General features: G+C 41.2%; 1 protein-coding gene across 2 annotated transcripts in view; it reads left to right on the top strand.

Moving 5' to 3' along the window:
* LOC308199318 (uncharacterized protein) overlaps positions 1-19,054 on the top strand; it is a 133,821-nt gene that overhangs the window by 75,138 nt on the left and 39,629 nt on the right. The window contains exon 4 of one of the 2 annotated variants that reach the window (XR_013954572.1): positions 4,005-4,437. The exons of the other annotated variant lie outside the window; for it this stretch is intronic. The gene's annotated coding sequence lies outside the window, so the exon portion shown is untranslated. Of the gene's footprint in view, positions 1-4,004; positions 4,438-19,054 lie in introns of those variants that run through there. 2 annotated transcript variants of the gene reach the window in all.

Genomic DNA, 19,054 nt, shown 5'->3' on the forward strand with positions numbered 1-19,054 from the left:
TCAGGCGTTCATTGTTTAACCCCGATGAACCATTTGGCTCTCCCAGTGAGGTGCTGCGGTGTGCTGGTCCTCATGCTCCTGCTGGCTGTGCTTCCCCGCTCTGCCACATCGCAGCGTGTCAGGATGAGGCCTTGGTGCTCTCTGTTCTGTTGCATATGGTCAGCTTTGCAGGCTGTGGTGTGTGCCACTGAAATACCCATGGTAGTTTTGTGCCTGTAAATACTCAGGATACTTTCTATGTGATTGTGTGACTAAATTTGTCCCTCAAAGTTACCATCTACGAGCAAAAATTCAGCTACCATTTCCAGGCTGAATCTTCTCCTGTGTTCCTAATGTCGTCCCTTTCCATCCACCCAATAAAGTGCCAGAAACCATTCCCAGCAGGGAGACTGGTGCTGTGCTAAAACATTTTTGGTCTTGTGAGCCAACACATTTCCATCTTTTGTTTATATCTTTTACAAATATATATATATATTTTGTATGTAAATGTTAGGTTCTCAGTAATGGTTCTGTGTTTCTACCATGCTTAGGAAGAAGTGATCCACATTTTTGAATAGAGATTGTAGGTTTTAAAATACTAGTAATAAAAAAATCAGTCTTGTAAGAATTTGGACAATGCTGCTACATGTCCTAGGATGCAATCGAAATCATCTCTTTCTCTCTCTCTCTCTCTGTCTCTTCTTTTCATTGTCATGAGTAATGCTGTAGTATTTCTAGGAATAAAGAAAAAAAGCACGTCAATGAGGGGTTAAAAATATTGACTTTTGGTACTCATAATAGGGAGACTTTTCTTAGTTCTGCAGTCAGGCTCGTATCAACTTTGAATTCAATTTAGGGATTGAATTTAACATGCGTAACCCACTGGGTTTGAAACTATAAAGGGACTTAAAAATGTACAACAGATAGGACCTTAGAAGTCTAAAGGATCCTTCACAAGATGAAAAGTATTTTATGTTGTTTGAGATACAGTAGTCTCTGAATTACACTTCAAAAAGCTTAACACATCCTTAAAATACATTTACAAGGGAAGATAATAATGTACAGTTTTAAATTTAGGCAGTGCATGTTCACCAATAAAGTTTCATCATCTTGAATAATTTAAGCCAGTGTGGATATTATCATTGAACTTAAAGAGAAAACTGAAAAATGTGGAGACCCCTGCTTAGTGCTGATGACTGTGTAATGCTGTGAATGGTTGTAAATCCTTTGGGGAATCCACTGATGCATTCTTCTTGTATATTTATAAGAAAACTGTGGTATTAAAGTTTCATTTTCTTCTGTTTTAAACCTAAGCAAAAACAGGAGTATAAAAGCCATCGAGGAATGCAGAAGTATTACTAATGTTTCAGAAAATGGAATTATTAACCATAACACAATAATGCTCAGGGCCTGCTAGATGTTGCCTACTGATCAGCCCGCCTTGAAATTATGTTTATTTGCTTAAGTGAGTTTTTGGTTTATATTCTGTGAAAACAATCTTTTTTTTTTTTTTTTCCTTTTTCTGTGCGTGAACCCAAAATTGCTTAGTCTGTGTCCTTTTCCCTCGGATGCGATACCATAGCAGCAGCACCAGAAGCACACGCAGTTGCTAGCTAGGTAGCTTATTATTATGGTCACACTCCAGCACACAGCATACTTGTTGGAAGTTTCCAGAAATATTGCACTGCAGTCATTTTCCTTGCCGTTATGCTAATGGAATCAGGAAAATCAATTGTCCTTAAGGAACAGGGGAATGAGATGTGCTGTAAATGCCACAGGATGAGTGATTGGTTGATTGCAGGGATGGTGATTCAAACGCGCCTCATCTCTACATTATCCTGATGAATTTTTATGGCCCTGCCTTTTTTTCTTCTATAGCTGTGGAGGAAGGTTTATGGCTTGCAGCTTTTTAGTTGATTGAATGCAGCTGGCATTGTTGCAGTGCAGAACAAATAGGTACTTTTTCTTTACAGCCTTAAAAGTAGATTGAAGAAATTGCACACCAACATTTTTGCAACAAAAGCATTCTTAAAAATGCAGATATTTTATGAAATTACTTTGCTCTCCTTCTCTACTGTCAGTAATCTTTCTATCAGAATAAAGGGCAAAAATTGCTTGAGATTCTAGAGGAACATAGCTCCAATTTTTTATTCTTATCACAAAGAAAGCTAACTAAGGAGTTTCATTAGTATTCATTTTAGCCCAATGTAATTTTCTCCTTCCTAGTAACAAAAAAAGAAAAAAACGTATGCCTGTAACACCACTGAACCAAAGAAGGTCATCCTAAGTATATCAGCATTTTCTGTAACTCTTTCAGATTGTATTCACAAGGTAGTAAAGATAACTGCCTCAGCTCAAATTATAATAGTCCTAGTTACAGAATATAGAACACTATATAATATAAAGGGTCTTATTTGATTGACTAAAACAACACCCATGATCAGCTCAGAGTGCTGAGCTGCTGACAGCTAAAACCAAACACATAAGAGCTTTCTATTTCTGTCCAATTAATTTGCTGATAATTTATTCTCCCACCATACAGTTTCCACATTATAGACCATACTCATGTAACACAGGGAACCTTTTTATGCGGTGTCTTCTTCAGGGCTGGGAACCGCCTGTTTTCTTTCCTTTGAATTAGCAGTCTTTAAGAGGCATTAAAACTTGGGGTTACAGCGTTTCCTTTCCGAGTTATAGATACACCGTCATGACTCAGGACTTTTGGAATATTTTTTCATTATGTTTTGTATGCATTCAATATTTTAAAGAATAAGAGCTCTATAGTAGCTGTGCACTGGCATCTTTCTGACACAGCCATGTCTGCGCATTTCTAGCCTGATTTATATCAACTTTATTATTCTTGGGTTCCTAAACAGTGCCTTCCAACCACATGATTACTTGCTAATAGTTATAGGAATCTGTGAATTTAAGATGAACTCGACACTTTTTCTTTTTTCCATTTGTGCCTAAATCCAGTGATGATACTGTAAGTGAAGGAGTGTGCTATTATTTTAAATACAGAAGCGCTGATTCACCACTGTGTTTAATCTCATATAATAAATTGCATCTGTGCCAAGTGGGTGCAAAATGCCACTGCTGATGTGATTGGGGAATTCTGGTTTGATCGCATTTTACACCAAGTTTGCACAGGTGTTAATATCAGCGTGAGCGTAAGGACATGGGGAATGTTTCCTAAAATTAAAAGAAACCCCCCTATATGGAAAATTAAGCTCAAATTTATGATACTGTAATGTTTCACTTTCACATGAGCATCGCTGAAATCATAAGACACCTCTAAGATTTGAATTGAAACCAAGTTTAACAAGAAACCTATATTCCAAAGGATCATGCATGTGTAACAGATGATAGTACACACACTGGGTAAATGTAGGTTTAAGTAGGACATAAGTAACACGCAGCGCTTGTCCTGTGAATTTCACCTTCTGACAGCATTATAACGAGAAACAGAGGTGCCAGATCTTAGGGCTTACCTTAACAGAGCAAATGCAATATGATTTTTTTAGCATTGTGATGACTCTGTTCGCAGATGTCATGGATATTGATGACACTGTGTTTTAGTTTTTGCCGCCAGGTTACTGGAAGCAATTTTATTTTTATTCTTTTATTCATCCTGTTACCTCTGTTATCAACACTTCCCTGCAAAATCTGCTCTCCTGTTTTCTTCTTGTTTCAGATACATACCCAGACAAAATTATTGTGAATTGCAAATGCCCATTATTGGAAATATATACTCTCTGGGTTTATTGTCTGTCAGATAGATTTGCTTGAATTTAATTTTATATACATAATATTGTTCTTTCCAGTGTCCTGGTTTCACAATGAAGCAATTTCCTCCAAATTGGTAATTCATTAATGTGAAGTGGTAATGACCTTCTTAGCTTATTTGTTAGTGATGATTTTTTTTTTTTTTAATCTGAAGCACATAAATGTACTTTCATTAACACATTTTATTGTCGGAACTGCTGAAGTTTTTTTGTCTTCTGTGTGGTCGGGATCTGTGTCAGCCACAGCGAAACAGAAGAGCAGGAGCTGCATCATGAGGGTTCGCCAGCACGGATTCGTGTCTTGTGACGCGCGCGTGGACTCCAAGGCGACTTACATTGATAAGGCTTTAAGAATGGCTTATTATCATAGTTACACAGGCAGTGAGCCAGAGTCAGCTCGCTCTGACTAATACGGGTGGTCTTTCTTGTTAACGTTTTGGTCAACTATCTAAGGGGATGCAAGGAAGTAGAAAGAAACCATTTTGAATATTAATGAACGAGGGAAAATCACCGCTCATCAGATTACAAAGCCCGCACTCATTCTGGTGAGCAGCAGCAAGAAGACGTTCCTACGTCTGCTTAGGCAGCAGAGGGATATTCCCCATGGAAGTACGGGGGGCTCTAACAGTCCTGTCTCCTGTGGACGTTTGCGTTTTCAGTGCATTTATTTACATTAGGGTTGTTTGTGCTGTATTATGCCTGATTGAACCAAAGTCTCTTGGAGAGCAAAGCGCTTTTATTTTGACATTTTCACATGGAAGTCAGCCATCACCCCTATAAGGAGAGTAAGCAAGATTTATGATGGGAATATTGATTTCCTTTATACTCTGTTATAAAATACATCCAAGCACAAAGGATAAGCTAGACCTCTTTGTTTGCTTCTTCGTGCCATCTGATGTCAGGACTTGCTGGAAGTGCCGTGATATTTTAAATCATAATGCAGCGAGGAAGGCAATCTGGGATTGTCTATACATCTTTATGTCTGTATTTAAAAACCTTAGAGGGTGAGAGCTATAGCAAGACTGAACACAACCCGCAGCCTACAGGAAGGGGGAGATGCCTTCTGAGCGGCCCTGCGGTCCCGTGCCTACCGCCCACAGCCATAGGGGGCCGTCTCCATCACTCATTTCCACCCGCGCTTCAGCTGTCTGTAACACCTTGTCTAGGCCAGGGCAGCCGAGTGTCTCCTGTGAAGGGAAGCATGTCTGTGCTCCGCTGCTCCCATGCTGGCAGACTTCCCAGTTTTCGGGACACGTTTATGCCTCTCTACTTCTCTGTCTGCCATGGGGAAGCTGGAGCAAGGATGAAGTTCTCGGCTGTTGTTACCAGCCCTGTGTTCCACCTAGGCGTAGCTCGTCTGAATGCAACACTTGGGCCGGTTTCCCAAATGCTTTATATACGTGCGTGAAGTGTTAGGAGTGGTCACGCTGAATCTGTGAGCCGTGCCGGCTCCTGTTAACATGACTGACAAATCTCTTTGCAGTGAGAACGTGATCAGCCCAACAGCCAAAGCGAAGTATGTGTTTAAATCTTTCCAGGATCTGAGTCCTGGTAATTCTGTTTCCACCTTTTATTTCAATGATGGGTCTGATTTTTTTTTCTAGTGTAAGTTCTTTGAGTTAGAACCAACATGGACAATAAGCCAAATGATGTTAATAATACTGTGACTTTTTGCCATTTGCCAATTTACAAAAACTTACCGAACACTCCTAAGATAGCTAGTGTTAATGCACAAAACCACATTTTCTCCTCCTGTCTTTGGATCTCTCCTTATTACACATATGGCCTGACCTTAAAAAAAAAAAAAAAAAAAAAAAAAGAATGAGCAATTTTTTCTTGGAAAGGAAAATCTTTCTGCTTTGGGTTTAAACTGAAAATAGAACCAGGCTCAAAAAACCAGAAACTGAAATTCCTGATTGTTTCAAACGGGTGTGTATCGCAGAGTGCTACATGCCCCAGTAGTCCTTATTAGAAACCACCAATAAAAAAGAGAAATGTCAGTTAACCTTGAAGTAAATTAATTTGGGAACACAAACACATCCTTTTGTGACTCCGCTTAGTTAACGTGTGTACTATGAATAGAAAATGAACAAAATCAGGAGAATCTGATTACTATAAAGTAATCCCACTAGAGGGTGCAACAGAGTAAATTATTTCTCGCATGGCAATGTGTTAAATTTGCTGAGAATCAGAATGATTCCTTGTGACTGAGCCAGCTCCAGGAGTGACTGAAGCTCCAAATGTGAAGTACCGTCTGCCTGCTACTCCTCGGTCATCAAGGCTAAGGCAGCAAGGCAATTCTTCTAGTAACCAGGCACTACCTGAAGCAGAGAGCTTTATTCTGAATTGTTCACTTAAAGCCTTCCTAGAGCAGTCTCTTCCCATGCAAAAAAAAAAAAAAAAAAAAAAAGAAACACAGGATTATCCACCTTTGCTTTGGGATTTGATATGAATACAATTTTAATATGGAAATCTGATACGTGTTTTTCTCTGAAACAGACACAGCTCTTTCAGGCTTTTTTTTTTTTTTTTTAATTTGGGGATGCAGTGAGTGGCAGACGTACCAAGTAAAAGCCATTTGATGTTTCAGTTTCTTCCTGTTCTGTTTTTACCATGCTTAATTTACATGCAATGCTTTGATACTATGCACCCATTTTTTCAGCTGTAAGCGCAGATTTCACATATTGTGTGTATTCCGACAGAGAAAGATTTACTGGTATCCCATGCAAAAAAAATATAAAAAATCCAAATATAATTATGCAGTGGCATTCTATTTTAATGAAAGTTACAGATGGATACAGCTTCTGCTATCCAATAACAGCTGATGTGCAGCCAAGGTGTGTATTGTACATATATGTTAACAGTGCTGAACCATTTCTGTAAGAATTAGGCTGTTTCCTGCAGTAGTTATCTGAAAAATAAATCTCTCTGTTTTTCCTTTTGTTATTATTCTGTGTTTGGAGAAAGCCAGTCTCACAAGTACATCAGGGTTCATATACTGTTCTGCCAATATTTTCTGTACATTTGTTGAGCCGAGCTATTTGGAAAACTGTGCATTAAAAATGTAAAAAAAAAATCCTTCAAAAAGCCATTTGTGAGCAAAGTGACTTGCAATTGCTTGCTGGATTTACAAGATTATTGACTCTTCCTATGGGTGCAGCATCAGCCCCATCCAGGTGCCTTGCCCGCGTGTTTGCTGCCAGGATTCCTTGGTCACGGCTGCAAAGGGGTGCTGCGTGGGAAGGAGCCGTTCTGTAATCTTCCTGAAAACAGATAATGAGAGATTGTGCAGATAATTTTGCAATGCAGTAATTCATGGATGTGTGCATGTGCTCGTCTGGCTGTGTGTCCAAAGAGCAGTGTCAGAACCCCTAGTTTTGTGTGCTGTCAGAGAAAAGATGAGTTGGAATAACATAAGGGTCTGGCATAAATTGAAGAAATGTGGGAAATTCAGTTAAAGGCTGAAATGCCATGTTCAATTCACCCCTGCTGTACTTAGTTATTGCAGCACACGTGGTACAGGAGGTCAACCACTGCTCAGAGCTTTGGCTAAGAGAAGGCACAAGTATCTGTGGGGTGCAGGGACAAGGGCCTGAGTGAACGATGGCATTTTGACCCAACTTTGGAGTTTTCCTGGCTTTGCTCAATTTAAATGAGTCTTTTAATGTTTTTTTGGCATGTTTGTCCTTCAACTGAGTCTCCCTGTCGGATTTTTTTTTTTAAATAGACATTAGTTTACAAACTTTCCATTTTTTTAGTGTTTATTATATCTGTGTATTTATGAGCCTGAGTTATCAGGGTCACAGTGATGCGCAGCCCTAAGTGCTACAGAGGAGCTGTTCTTCCCCTGAAGTACTTTAATGAAGATACGGAATAATTATGGGCTGATGTTAAACATGCAGCTGGGGCTTCATCGTCATTTGAGCAGGTATTTAATAATTTTTAGAAGGATTCTTTAAACGCCCTGGGCTCGATCCATGCAACGTTAGCTTCTCTGGCGTTTGTCTCCATGGAGTCCACTCCGTTCAGCAGCAATAAAGCCAAGCGTGACGTAGTGCAGAGGGAGATCTTCTTTCATGCACAACTGCATCACGTCTTGTTGGGCCGAGGCTCTCTGGCAGCATTTTTTAAGAGTGTAGTTAATCAGTTAATGTTCTTGGAGGTCCTGGTTCCACCCCGCATCTTAACATGGGGACGTACAAATGCCTTCCTGGTTGTTTCAGAGGAGACTTTAAAGAACCTTTGTCCAACGATTCTGGAGGCTCTGTGTGATGGGCAGTTCTGCTTTAAAGGCCAGATGGGGGTGGCTGACCCTGTTGCCCTTAATCGATGAGAAAGGAAAGGCCAGTGGCTGGGATAAATGTCCTGCCCTTGCTCACAGCAGAAATCTGCAGAGCCAGGAGCAGCAGCAGAGAACCCAGCAGAAGCGCTTCATACATGCATAAAGAACATCCGTGCTCAACACTGTGACTGTTAAATGATGTCTGCTTTATCATGTATCGATTTCACACAGGATAATTAGTTTATCTTTTCACTTCTGCTTTAAGAAAGGCCGACCTCCCACCTTCCTGGCTGCCTTTGTTCGCTCCTGCCCTTCCCTGCCCTCTCCCCCATTACCGTCCTTCAGTCAGAGCGAGGTCAGGAGGCAGGTTTGGTGTGCCACATAACTGAGTAGCTAGCAGGCTGTAAGATCGGGAGTGGAATGGGAAGGCCCTAAAATAGATCTGCTGCCAATGAAACACAACCTTTTTTTCCTTACTCTGAATTTTCTTATTCTTTAAGCCTTGCTAGTTCAGCTGCATGTGGGCTGTGCAGAACAGGGACAGAAGCAAAAGAAACCCAAACAAATAATAAAATTAGCATTTTTCCATACTGGTCACAGGTTATGCTTACAACACAAAATTAACACCTCTGCTCTGTATTACAAATAGAGATCCAGTAGGCTTATTATTTCTTCATGTTGAGGTCGAGCCAAAGAGTGATTTCAGGGGAAGTCATAGAAATTTATGGTCTTGATTACCTGGTATGCTGGGTTTTCAGGCAACTAACTTCAGATGGCATATTGCTGTGCAACTATCATGGTCTGGGCTAAAAAAACAACACAAAACAGTTTGAAAGCGCGTCCAGCTTTTGGCACCTAAATCCTTTGGCATGTGGATTAATTTAGAATAAATTGACAGTCAGATCAGCAGACCCAATATGTGCTTCATTAAGTGTTTGACAAAGACATCTCGGGCAGCAATCAGTGCATGAGACTATTGATGCTTTCTTAGTAGTGGTACAGTGTGGTACACGGTAGAGTGTTAGCTGGGCATCCCAAAATCTGACCCCAGAATATCCTGCTGTAAGTATTGGGGAGGCGGCTGCATTATCTCGGATGTGGCTGTGTGGTACCCAAAGGCATAAGCTTGCTTTTTAGCAGAGATCTTTGAAACAGCGTGGTGTGGCCTGGAGCCAGCATGTCGGATTTTCGCAGAACCATGTTCCTGTTATAATAGTGGTGCTCTGTGGTTAGGTAGAAGGTGAAAACTGAAGTATTGTGGTGCATATATCAAGTTACTTGGCATGACCATGACAGATTTTTTTCTTATCCAAATCGTGTTGAGGTCATCGGGAGCTTGTACGCATGCGGTCTGATTACACGCACCCTTGAGATTAGACCTTTCTACATCAATTGCTAGTGAAATGTGGGCACGTCCAGAGAGTATGGCAACCTCTCCTGGAACAGCTCGCTTCACAGTGGACATGCAGAAGGATTCTTTTAGTGGTAAGCAAATCCCTCCCTAGCCAGAGACATAAAGGTTATACTCCTTTGCCAGTAAAGAGTAGTTTCCAAATGCATTATGAAAATAATGTCTAGACAAGTACTTTTTCAGTAATTTTTTATGAAATAAAAAGATGGGATGAGACTGAATTTTGACGGTATGTGAGCTATAGGGGCTATATCATAGGTCTGCTGGAACACCATCCCTACACTATGTAGCAATGACCTCAGCTTTGGGGGACTCGTCCGTGACACTCAGACAGCGTCTCCACCTTGTACGAAAGGAAGTGGTGTTTAGTGAAGTTGTCTGTAAACACTCCAAACACATCTCAGTAAAGGGGGTGCATTGATTGCCCCTGCCTAGACATTGTCCTCTCTGCTCCATTTCTGTTCTGGAGCCGCACACGGCATCACTGAAGGACAGGGAAGGGATATTTACTAGACTTGCAGCCTCTAAACAGGAAAGCGTCGTGGTTTTGAGGTTCAGTGCCTCATACTGCCTATGATTTGTAGGACAAAGCCAAAGCACAGATGGAAGATAGAGTTGTAGAAAAATTTTGAGGATGGAGAAGCCAGCTTTGTCTTGAATAAACTATGTGAAATGCTGCTTCCTTTAAGATAAAGTCAGGGACTGAACAGCTATTTTGCACTTCTGAGAGCTCCGACATTGCAAAATTCTGCTATTTATTATCATTATTGTCATTATTAGATTTTTTTTTTTTAAAGAATCCTAGAAGACTTTTGTAGGTAAATATCTCAGCTGTAGTAATTGGCAGTGGAAGCTCTTAATTAATTAGCAGATTTTTTTTTTTTTTAATTCTTGTGTTCCTTAGTATCAATTTTCAGGGAACACATGGCAATCACTTGTATGTTGACATTTCCTAGAAAAATAATGTGGATATAGCGTAAAAGGAACATTATCTAATATACAGAAAATTATTTATGATTCTCTAAAATTTTAGCTCATTTTTCTACTGGCCAGTCTTTCATTCTGTCTTTTTTTTTTTTTTTCCCTTAAAGAAACACTATTCAGACTACCGTTACAGTGCAGTGCTTATGGGGTCTGTGGCAGCATACAATACAAATCCGTATTTCATTCAATACATTTTTTACAGTTCTTCCTAGGACAGTTACAGGTGATGTGTTTTTCCCCACTGTGCAAAGGTTTGGGATCAGGCAAGTGGCTGAGGTTCCTGACACGTGTAAGAAGTGAAGAGAATCTCCTGGCACACCTGTGTGCAAACAGTCGTGTGAAGAGATGCTCAATAGTGTCTAAATATCAGTTTGGTTTGCCAGAAGTGCAGCATGAATTGGCAGGTTGAGATAAGGAGAGAATGATTACATATCTGGATGGGAATGCACTGACTGGCTTAGGAAAGCTGGCTTGGCTCAGGGAAATAATTGGCAGGTGTTTTTTGCCCTGTTTGCTGACTTGAGCGGTGTAAGAAACGTTGCGATCTTGTGGGATACCTGTAGGAAATCTGTATGTCACAGAGTGCATGTCTGGTGCTTGGTTCAAAGAGAAATAAGAAAATGGCTTAGAAGAGCCTGCACAAGTTAAGGAGAGAAGTAGTTCACAATGGGAGGAAGAAACCGAAGAAGAAAACGCCAGGCTGTGCTCGAGTATATGAAGATAAAATCAGATGAGACACCACATGTGAACATTTGCAGGGTGACTGAAGGAAGCCCCGGCAGTCAGCAGTGGCAAGGAGGCTTTGTCGATGCCAAACTCACTTCCTGAAAATTCATGCTGCGGGGAAATGAATATGAAGAGGTGAGGAGATGTTTTGGCTTCGTGGTGCCAAAACGCACATTGTAATTATTTGACAAATCCCCTGTAAATGAAGAATGGTGAAAGGGATAACGGCTCAGTTTCAGAAGTGATCTACCTCTGAAAATTAGGCCTTCGCACCCAGAAATAGAATCTGAGGCAGGGCCCTCGGAAGCCAGTCACAGGCTGGCAGCCCTTCGCTCCATTTGGAACATGTTTGGGAAGTGGAGAATGGCGGTAGGGAAGCACTAAAGAGCTCGGTTATCTGCTGCCTCTCGCTTTGTCTTGTTGCCCACACAGATGCAGGGTGCCAGATCGGAGCTCTGCTGTTCCCGTGGTGGTGGCTCGTGTGGGTGCACCCACTGCTCCCCTGCGCTCAGGACACCGTGGGGCAGGGGAGAATCAGGCCCATGGCTGCTTTTGGGGTGTGCTGTGCACAGAGGATGTCGCGTAGCAAAGGGGGATGTGTGTCAGCACCAGGCAGTGTCTGGCACTCTGTAGAGCTGGGCGTTGTAGCAGAGAAGACCTCGTCAAAGCAAGGATTTTGTTAAGCGAGAATGTTAAGTGAGCCAAAAGCTACAAGAACGTTGCTGTGGGCCCCATCTGGGAAAATGCCACAGATGAGATATTGTGGGAGTATGTAACAGGATAAGTGGTAGGAAAAATGATATCTCAACATATATAAATCCTCAAAAATACATGAGGGTATAAAGTCTTAATATTAATTTCAGCGATATTCAGAGAAATTTTTTAAAGTGGTACCTCTAGGGGCTGAAGTAAATAGTCCCCCTTAGAATAAACGTTTGATTGAATTCCCAGTGTGCCAAAGTCATTGGGTATCACTAGTAGTCTGGAGTTACACGAACTGAAATAATGATTAGTGTAATCGAATCCAACCCAGTGCTGCAAGGCACAAGCTGATCATTTGTGGAGATCAGGAAGGGAATCTTCCATCCCTGTGCAGGGTTGCCTAATGGGTGAGGTACCTCAGGGAACGGGGTTTGTTTTGTTTTTCCTTCCTTTCATAGATCACTCAGGCATGAGTACCATGCCATGGACTCATCTGTTGAGGGGAGTTATTACAAACCATCCTCAGGAGAACTCACTAACTAAAAATTAGTAGAAGAAGGTGAGGAAGATCCCACCTGCGTTAGTTCCCTTCAGACTATGCAGGGTACTTCGTAGCTCAGCCTGTAGGCTCGTCGAGGGAATAGGGATGCGCTAGAACCTCTCTTACACCTCTGCATGAAATAGCTGTACACCGAGACCTGAGCATTATAGGAACGTTCAGACCAACATAGAAGGCCATAAGCCTTGGAGGACTCGAGGCAACCTTGGCTGAAACTTCTCAGTTTGTGCTGTTGGAATGCAACCAGGGGCTTAACATGGGTATAGGCCAGCAATAAAGGGATATCCAGGGGAAAACAGGGAACTCCAAGGCACTGCATTTTGGCAGCAATTTTCAATTAATTCAGCACCCCTTGGTACACACCAGCGAGTGGTGAATCTGTGGTACAACACTCGCTCTGTAGTAAATCTTGCTGCTCACGAAAGGCAGCTCACTGGTACCACTTGTGCACTCCTAGCAGCCACGCAGGGAAGCAGTACGCTGTGGGCCGCTAATGCACATTCACATCGTGCCTCCCTTCCTACTGATTTTCTCAGAGGGCAAAACCTTGGAAGCTAGTCTTGAAAACGCTGCAGACAGCTCAAAATTCTGACCCAGTGTGAGAGGTATTTCCTCAGGGTATCATAAAGCAAAAAATGAAACCTTCTCTGAAAGCCCTAGCAAAGAGAGGGAGAAGAGAAATGTATTTTGCATGGAGCCCCTAATCTTAATGCTGGAGTGCCATGTACGTAACCAGAAAGGACATCTCTTCTATCCAAAAGGGCTTCACATTGCTTGTTTTTAAAAGTCACATTCTTAGGTGGGTCATTTACATAACGTGTAGTCACAATAATATCAGTCATGGAAGCACACGATGTAAACATTGTTATGATTACTGATAAATGCCATAGCTACTTCCAGTAAGGAGATGTGTAAGTTAAGAGAAACAAAGTACATTGAACCACAAAACCCTTAAATCTGAAGCATTTTCCCCCACTTTTTTAAAACCAGAGGCACAGAATTCCTCAGGCACAGGTCTTCACTGGGAATTTTCCAGCCGAAGCCTCATTATATGGACCATTACTGCATTACTGTAAAACCTATTGATTTCAGCCATGGTGATATGCTGGGAAGAATACCCCCTTCAAGGTCTAAATCGCAGCTGCAGCCTCCAAGCCGACCAGAAAGGGACACAGAGCCAGTGAAGGAGAAGAACACAGACCGTTCACCTAAAGAGATGCCACCAGTGCACCGGACCAGGCGGGTCTCTTGGTCTCCATCCCGGAGCGCCCCGAGGCAGGAGAGGGGGGCTTGTGGTGTGTGCTCCTGAGCCAGCTGGTGAGCCGCGTTCCAGGGACCTGCAGTTTGCTCATGCAGGAGGATTGCTGTTCTGGCTGGTCTGAAATGAGTGTCAGAAAGTGTGTGAGTGCTGTGGATACATTTTAAAAAGCGACTTGTGCTCTTTCCTGAGCCTGTAATGAGAGCAATCAGAAAAGCAAGACGACTTGTCAGAAAATATGAACGGCTAGATGCTGAAGGAACAAATCTAAGTCTTGCATTTATTAATCTCAGTTACATGAGATATAGACTAATATACTAAATGCATTTTTCACTGACTTTGAAGATGATGGGAAGCTTTCCAAACCTCCTTTGTTTAAATGCACATTTAAACCAAAAATAACGTTTCAGAGAGTATGGAGTGACGGGCTGCGGACAGATGTGTCTTGGCGTATCATTTCTGAATATGCAGATGCTGAAGAATTTGTCAGCAGAGAAACCTATGGGATGGAGTGTAGAAAAGAGTACCCTCACCACTGGAACACACAGAGCGGAGAGGGATGGTGCCTCTGACTGGCTATGGACTCAGCTCTCAGCAAGTGCTTTTCTCAAGGAGTTTTGGTGCCTGGTTCACAGATTGCAGCTGTCATGGAGCACACATCACAAGGCCATGCATTATGAATGTGTCTGTCTTTTAACTCGAGGCACAGGAGAAGTACAAAGATAAATTAGGCCCTCCCTAAATGAAGGAATGGACGACTTTCTAAACTCATACAAGTCAAATCTTGGGCACGCAAAACACTGGCACAGCCTCTGGTGAAAGGCATGTGGCCATGCTCTCTGCACTGGCTCATCTGGACAACCTTGGAGTTGTATTGCAGCCCTTTCTGCAGTTCTGGCTGTGAAGATGATATATGGGGAAGAAGTGAGGATCTTGTAACACATTTGAGAAAGTTACATTGTCCCCCATTCCTGTGTTTCAAAAAATGTGAGAATAAAATGTAAGGTGTTTCCGATATCTATAGATAAAACACCCGGAGTGTGTGGATGCTCCCAAATGTGTCCAGAATCCAAGCCCCAGCTGCAAGCTGCCTTCTTCTAATGCAGCCATATCATGAGTGCATGGATGATTGAAACTACCAGCCTGAGCAGATCCGGGAGCAAAGGTGTGAGGAGTACTAATATATTTGCAGAAAACAACACTTAATTAGCTGACTGTGGTTTTTGCAATTTCTGGTTGTTCTTAACCCGTAGCAGCCTTATGAGCCTTTGTCTTATTAAGGGGTGACAAGGCCACTGCCCTGGTAGGTATTTAGTTGCCTTGATTTCTGTGGCAGTTAGGTGGCTCAACACTTTTGAGGCTCTGAGTCATAGTTCAGTTAATGGATTTCAGCTGCAGAACTTCTAGTTGTGAATCAGGTTGTTGTGCTGGTATTGCTTTTAAATGAAACACCTCATCTGGGTCAAAATCAATGGTTTTCTTTGTGTGTAGTGTCTCTAAAGTCTACCTGTAGCTCGTTGCAGTCTTTTTATCTCTTCTGTACAGCAGGGCTTGTCACATGGAGAAACATCCCTGCCTCTATTAGTGGTGATGAGGAGTAATTAAGTATGTAGCACGGTGACACCATTTTCGTGGGATTTTCTCCTCAGCCTAGGAAAACAGTGAAATACTACCTCTGTTTTAGGCTCAGAACAGGATCTGGAAATTGGGTCCACACTCAAAATCACTTACCTTTGCTTAAATTCTAGATGTGATATCACTTTTAATAAGGTTCATACAGACCTAAAATGAAAGTAACATTACTGTGATTGCTGGCTTTTGTTTAAATCTCTATGGAATCACTCAAACGCTGAAAGATTCCCTTAGTAAAGGACATGTCAGACATCATTTTGGTTTGGGAAAACCCGAAAGACTGGAACCCACATATTAACAAAGGTGAACCTGTCTAATCAGCTCCATTTTGAAGCCAGAGGACAAACAAAAAGAAGACACCTACTACATTAATATTTTATTTTTAACATCAGCATACTCTTTGTGACTGATCTGATGTAAAAATAAATGCATCACTTTGAACTGGAAATCCTCTTTGCTTTTCTGTGGCGGGTTCAGTATTTGTAGAACGGAGAGACTGTAAACTCTGAAATGGTTTTTGTTCTGTGCTTGTATGGCAAAAATACAGAGGAATGTTAGTCCATGATTAAAGCTGTTATGTATAATGATTGTATAAATAACAACATTCATATATTCCTCTTAGAGGAAAGTACACACAATGCAGTGGGTACCCCTACATGCTCTATCATGTTATTAAAAGTCAGAAAAAAATTTTTCATTCTCCAATTTTAGTGAAGCAGTCTTTAGAGCAGAAGTATACGCAGATGTAAGGTTTTCCTGGTAACCACAGGTTTTATTTATGCACCAGGAAACTTGTTGACGTTTAATATTTGTTCAAAAGCTTTCAGTGGTAATTTCTACCAGCCAAAACAACGCAATTGACAAGGAGCAAAACTGAACTCAGCCAACAGGCGATTTCTGACATCATTCTGTGTTTCTGCTTTCTATGGGAAACAGTAAATGTCAGCGTGGGCACCTTCAGGAAACCCATCGCTTGACTCCAGAAAGAAGGGTGACTTGCCCCTTAATGGAAATCCTCTCTTTGCTGTCGAGAAGTGGTTCAAGAAGTCACTAGACTTCACTTTGGCATTTCCAACACATTTACTTTTGTTCAAACTGTTGGGAAGGAGAGGGGGGGCAATAGCTTTAAGTCCCCACAGCATGCCTTATCTCACTTGTTTGAAGGGAGTCGTGAAGTTTATTTCTGTGAGTAAGAATAAAATTCCCGTGGCAGCAGAGGAGATGAGGCTGGAGAGCCTTACGAACAGCTTGCCAGGGCACAAGGTAGGACCAAAATAAAGTGTCTTCAGGGGCTCTGCTTCAAGTGGCTTCAGGTGCAGACGTTGCTCTCCTAAAGTGAGACTGCCACTGATCGCTCCTGCTGCTTGCTGATGCTGCTTGGCCCCAGGCAAAAAGTATATTCATAAAAGCATGTAAATCGGATCTCTCAGTATATGCAAGTGTTTAACTCACAGCCTGGATCGGTCAAAGTCCCAGGCTTCGGCAAGAACTGTTGGGGACCACTGCTCGAAAACACTTTCATGGAAAAACACCATAATAAGAGATTGCTCTTGCTGAGAACTGGAGTCTTGGCTACTTTTTTGGCTGACGTGGATCGATTCAGTGTCAGGGGTGGCCTTGAGCAGTGTCTCAGGGGCAAGGGATCCAGGCTGGAGTTAAGTTTTAAGCGAACTAGATAGTGTTCTTTGTGAAGAGAAGTTGTTTAAAGCTGTTTTAAGGCATTACAGGGAGTTCAAGGAAGGGTTAAGCTCTTTCCTGTCTCTAGCTATGTGTATGCAAAATGTACTCCTTGAATGACTGGTTTGATCAGCAAAGCTTTGCTCTTGTGCTCTTTTGCTTGGCTTTTCAGTGAACAGAACAAAATGCTTTATAAACATTTGCTTAATATTTCTTACAACATTTTGAGCTTAGCCTTCTTTTTGTATTTAAACTTAAAAACTTAGTGCACTGAATTACCATTTGGTTATAAACTTCACTGTATCACTTCCCTACTATGAGAAAATACTCCCCGCACATGAATACCAATTAGTCCACAGTTGTTTATAAAGTGCATAATGGCTGGAGTAGGTTAATACATTTAACAAACAAATGAACCACAAGGCAACCTGGCAAATATAGGATAAAGAAAATATGACAGCTTAAATTCTTTATATATAGGCATAAACCCCAACTCCCACCAAGATAATCATAAATAATAAACTTCTCATTTTAATAAAAATGTGTTTTTGGAGAGATAAGAAAAATATATGATTTTATGTAAATACTGCCTGTAGCAGACGTCACTGCGAATATTAAGAAAGTGTAGCGTATATTTTAATCACAGTTGTAATTTATATTCACAACATATTTTTTTCTGTATGGTCAATTAGAAGGGCAAAGATTTTACTTTATTTTTTCTAAATAAATAGCTGAAATGAAATGTGTTTGTAAATTGCTCTGCTGTTGATCTTCCTCTAGGAAGTTTTACCATTTTCAGGTAATTTGCAGATTCTTGTCTGGAATGGTTATTTAGACACTGACATTTCTCCTGTGTCTGGCCATGCCTGCCTTGATATCAGGGGAATATTTTAGATTATGACTATCCAGGTGCTGTGCTGCAAGGCAGTGCCTCTCACTCAAACCTCTCCTTCTAAAAGAACATTGCTGCTTCATGAAGGGAGGGAGGGAGATGGTGAAAACCTCATAAAACCTGGTCTCCGAATCTTCACTGCATCCGCACAGAAATTTTTCTTGGCAGGCAGTTTCTTGGCATTGACTGGCTGTCAGCAGGAGCAGCATATCTCCTGAAAATGTGAGAGTCCAGTTTCTCACACTGAGTGGAGGAGGCTGCACTGAGACTTCTTGCATGACATTTTCTACAAATAGTTATGAATTCATTCTAAACCTGTTTTTAGTCAAAACATGCTTAGCATTGTAATGGGATGAACACAAAGTTCCAATCCAACCAAGTATGGAGCAGTTGTAAATTCATTTAGTCCTTGCTGGTCAAATACTTGATGCTTGCAAGTAAGTCTTAGTGAAGTTGGTTACTGGTCCTCCCCTCAGAAGATGGGAGCCTGTGCTCTCTTTAGTTTCCTGCTTATGATTCTAGAATCTTATTTTTATTTTTACTTAAAAAAGATAACTACCAATCTACTGTTTTCTGTATACCATATCTTTGTTTGTTTGTTTGTTTTTTTGCTTGCTTTATCTTCTCCTACAATGTTTCTGACCCACTAAAACACACTAACTAGCCAAGAAATACAAAATGTTAAACTGCAAACAGGAATATGTCTGCTAAATTTTTGGGTTGTAAAGTTCACGCCATTTAAGCATGTGCTTAAGTTAGGCATGTGCTTAACTTTGCTCAATTCTGACTTAATTACTACATGATTCAATATTTTAAATCATTCTTATAAACAGATACTTTAATCCCTATACTGTAGGACAATTCCCTGCCCAGGCCAAAAAATGGATCATTATTTGGCCTTGTTCTATTTAAATGTCCCCTCAATTGGTGCGTAGGTTATTAAGAGGTAGGAGATATGGTTATCTAGTTGCTCTTTTAAAGAAAAGAGGAGTCTTCTTTCTGGATTTTTAATGAAAAAAATTGAATTTATAAGGCTACTCTGACAATTCCTTCTATAGGCCTTGGTGTCCCCTGGTGAACCAGGCAGAGGCGTGCGTCTTTGGAAACAGCAGTATGTCTGGGGTAGGTAGGAAAGAGATTGTTCTTAGGGTTTCGAGAAACAGATTT

This window comes from Anser brachyrhynchus (genome assembly GCF_964034855.1).
Source record: "Anser brachyrhynchus genome assembly, chromosome: 8".
NCBI classification, from domain to species: Eukaryota; Metazoa; Chordata; class Aves; order Anseriformes; family Anatidae; genus Anser; species Anser brachyrhynchus.